The sequence below is a fragment of the Gavialis gangeticus genome, unplaced genomic scaffold (assembly GCF_001723915.1).
Source record: "Gavialis gangeticus isolate Ggan-Ray unplaced genomic scaffold, GavGan_comp1, whole genome shotgun sequence".
NCBI lineage: Eukaryota > Metazoa > Chordata > Crocodylia > Gavialidae > Gavialis > Gavialis gangeticus.
This window is the reverse complement of record NW_017728992.1, coordinates 51,059,563-51,062,999: the sequence shown is the minus strand read 5'-3', so window position 1 is coordinate 51,062,999 and position 3,437 is coordinate 51,059,563.

Genomic DNA, 3,437 nt, shown 5'->3' with positions numbered 1-3,437 from the left:
TACCCCCATAACTTACTGCATTCAGCTTTGCTTCAAGCCTTTTTACTCTGTGCTAACCATGGTGCCAAAGGGCACATTCACATGAGCGTGGACATTTGGTTCCCTGGGGACAAGTACACTTTGTGCCACTGCTTCTTGTTCCCAGGGAATGCCTGTGCCATGCACACTTTGGCACACAAATTGCCACGGGTGGCATAGGGGAGGCCGTGCTGGCTCCAGAAGCCTTACCTGGGGCCCTGGGGGCCTCTCAGAGCCTCAGTGATGGCGATCCTGCTAGGCGGAGCCTGGCCAGCAGCCGCAGCGCAGCTCCAAGTGGCCCAGCTCCGCATGCTGCCTGAGCACGTGCTGCTTTGGGTTTTTTTCTGCATTTATTTTTGACCCCTTGATATCCAGAGGTCAAAAAAACCACAGGGGGAAAAAAATGGAGCAGCACTCGCTCAGACAGTGTGCTCTCGCAGTGCAGAGAACACGGGACTGTGCAGTACATGACACTGTAAACATGTTTGCAGTGCCACTTACCGTGCTCATTTGGATGCACCCAAAAAGCCAAACTTACATCAAACACACATACATTCTCAAATGGCTCCAAGAGGCCTTTCCATAGCCACCCGAGTCATGCTTCTCAGGGTTTCTTTCCTGTATCTCTGGTTTTTCCATCAAACCTGTGGATTGAATTCTGGGGTTGCAACTTTACTCATCGACTCTTCTTCATTCTTGTTTACCCTGATGTGTTTTTAACTCCGTCACTGATATTTTTTCTTTTTGGTCTTTATGTGTTGTCCACTTCTCTGAAAGTCATAAAGCTTCATTTTAGCTCTTGTAAGGAAGAATGCAAAGATGTCTGGTTTTAAACCTTAGAGTTTGCTATTTGCCCCTTAACTGAAGGGCAGCCAGAAAACAGAATTCTGTCACCATCGGCATGGAGCAGTAGATGAGATATGGTTGCTTGTCTGCAGAAGGAATGTAGATCTTTTCACTAGGTTTAGAAGAGTCAGTGACTGCTCTGTATCTGCCCCTGGAAGACAGTAACTGGAGGAGACTTATTTTAGTGGAAGTACATGGGCTTTAAGAAGGTCAGAAACACACTCACTCTATATAGGAAATTTGCTTGGCAAAAATGTAATGAAAAAACAGATGGGTTTTTCTCCTGCTCCAGTACACCCTGATCCTGTCAACACATGTGCTTAACTTCAAGCATGTGACTGAGTGACTGCAGCACAGCTACTCCTGTGTCTAGAGGATCAGGATTTTATTCTGTAGCTAGTTTTGAGTGTTGAAATGCACAGTCTTTCCAGTGTGTCCACTCCCCCTGAACAAGCTTTGTGTCAAGATAATTAAGAAATAGCTCCATCACAATATTTTAAAATAGAAATTATCTCACTGGTGTGAGTCATGGATGCCAAGCACATCACTGATAATGTTGTGCAACTAACCATACATCTCTTTTTTTGTGGCTATTCCCACTGTCGTGCCAAGACTCTCCCCTGTTCTGTTTGAATTTTTCTCTTACTGATATTTCCCACACCATGTAGCTGAAAGAAAAAAGAATAGTTGATATTTATTTAAGGGTCACTAGGGTCATTTACAATCTGCGTTTTCACCCTTATGGGTGAATATACCCCTGCTCCCATCCTTGTAAGGCTCTCCATGAATAAAGTGTGTTGTGTGGAGGCAGAAGTTCAGAGCATAATCTTTATTTTCTCTTACAAGCATGTTCATTAGAACTGATCAAAGCAAATAGGAAAATAATATTAACCATAGTTAAGCTACCACTTGTGATAGGTGGAGAATGGCTGCAAGTGTGGACTAAAGGAAAGGCTTTAGGAAAAACATTGTTTTCTTATTGTAAAGCTCCTTGTTTGGTCTCAGAAGAAAGTGACCTTGCTCTGAGTCCTTGCCATTTTATAATGACACCACCACCAAAGCAAAAAACACTGAGTGGGTGGGATTTTTTTAAAGTCAACTACTCCTGAGATTAAGGGGATTTGGAATTTGAGGTTCTGCGTTCTGTGGATCTCTGATGAAAAGAAAAAAGCCCAGCCAGTCAACCAACATAAAAATCTTCAGCCAATTTACTTTCTCTCTGTAAATGGTAATGAAGGCTGCACTAAGCAGTCATCATGTGCCATACATCTGAATACCCCATTTAAAGACATCCAAAATAGCTAAGGCTGCAGAGCCAGCTTAGCTAGCAAAGTCAGGACAATAACTTACAAGCCAAAGCTTTGGTTTCAGCAATTAAGGTAGCTTGGGTGACGCCTGTGCCTGGAGCACTGCACTGGCTATTGCTGCACTTAGAAAAGCTGCTGAGCACACAGGAACCATGGAACGGAGATTGGGAATTACATAGGCGACAACTTTGTGCATTGTGTCTTATACACTCAAAGAGCTTCATTCAAGTGGACGTAGGAATTCTTCACATCCCTCTTAAGTACAGTGCAAGCTTAGTGTGTTGTGTGCAAGCAGAGAAATCAGGAGGCTGACTTTACACTCCAGCTTAAAATCACATATGCAGAATTATTGGCTTTGCATTAGCACATTTTAGCAATACCCAGTTTTCCCTAGGACACCTGCACAGCATTTAGGTAGAAAGGTGCATTTAGGTAGAAAGGTGTATAATGCTCTGAGACAACCATGCAGTGTCCCATGCACCTTTGCTCCCAAGAGACAGATAAAATTATGTCCGAGAGACTGTAAACGGGGTGGAGCATATCACCTCACATCACTCAACATTGACCGCTTTGGCTGCTAAAGGAAGCGACCCAAAACCACACCAGAACCACACTGGACACGTGTCAGGAGCCTGAGGTCTGCATCTTTTTTTCTACTCAAATATGCACAAATATACAAAAGCATTTCAAGCACAGAAAAATGGACCAGGCAATTTTTACTGACTGAGCTTTGTAAGTGGATAGAGTGGTTTCCAAGTCACAGAGACGAGTAGGAAGAGGAACCCCGAGAAAGGAAGGAAGGGCACTGATGCGAACAGACGACAGAAGTGCTACCTGAGAGGAGGTCTTAGATTCCAGTCCAACACCTCCCACGGGGTTTAAGTGCCCACTGGACTCAAGAGATAACTTCCATTGGCTTCAATGAAGTTTGGGTCAGGACTGCATAGGAAGAAAAAAATGCCACAGCATTTTTTTAAAATTTGATTTTAAAGGTTCAGAGAAATTTGCATCTTACTTGCAAAACTTTCAGAGAGCCACTGCTGAGACACAACCACGACAGCAATCAAAAAGTGTGGAAACATCCTTTTGTAATGTAAGTAAAGTGCCTATTTTGGGCCAGAAGGAAGTCTAGTGCCTTTGAAAATGAAGGAAACACTCCAATTCTTAGGCCTGTGTGTGAAAGCAGAGGAGAGAACTGATGCCCCAGCTTGGTTTCACTTTACCAAAATGATTTTTTTTTTTTTTTTTTTTTTTTTTTTTTTTTTT